Source organism: Pteropus alecto, unplaced genomic scaffold (assembly GCF_000325575.1).
Source record: "Pteropus alecto unplaced genomic scaffold, ASM32557v1 scaffold28, whole genome shotgun sequence".
NCBI classification, from domain to species: Eukaryota; Metazoa; Chordata; class Mammalia; order Chiroptera; family Pteropodidae; genus Pteropus; species Pteropus alecto.
The window spans coordinates 147,580-148,149 of record NW_006441063.1 but is presented as its reverse complement, the minus strand read 5'-3'; the positions used below and the strand labels follow the sequence as shown (position 1 = coordinate 148,149).

Here is a 570-nt window from a genome sequence, read left to right as displayed (position 1 = left end):
ATAAAATATTGTAACAATAGTAATTTTATTTTTTCCACTACAGAATAGGTGCCAGCGACTATTAACTAAAAGTTATAGTTTTGTTCATCACCATTTACAGGAATTAGGATTTTCTAAAGCAGTGAGATTACAAGAAGGCGGAAGACAACAGTGATGGAAAAGTAATATTTGGTAATTTTACTTTTACTCTCTCTTTCACTTCTTCTGAATTTGCCTGTTTCTCCCAACCATAAATCTGCTGTTGAATGTATTAACAGGAGAGCAAGTCATATAACTATAGATCCAAACTCTGGGCAAGGACTTTCTCCAATTATCTTACCTGTTATCATTCCTTTTCTTTGTTTTGTTGTGGTTCCGAATGGATAATTTTTATTTGTTTTTTTTTTCAGTTATAGTTGGCATACAATAATGTATTAGTTTCAGTTGTACAGCATAGGGATTAGAGGTCTATATAACTGACAAAGTGGTCACTCCACTAAATCAGGTATCCCCCTTCCTCCTTACATATTTATTACAACATTTTCCTTATGCTACACTTTATATCTCCATGACTATTTTGTAACTATCCAT

At 32.5% G+C, this 570-nt stretch overlaps 1 long non-coding RNA gene across 1 annotated transcript in view; it reads left to right on the top strand.

Moving 5' to 3' along the window:
• The window catches only part of LOC112484905, a 38,623-nt gene that overhangs the window by 9,373 nt on the left and 28,680 nt on the right, over window positions 1-570 (top strand). The window lies entirely within an intron of this gene.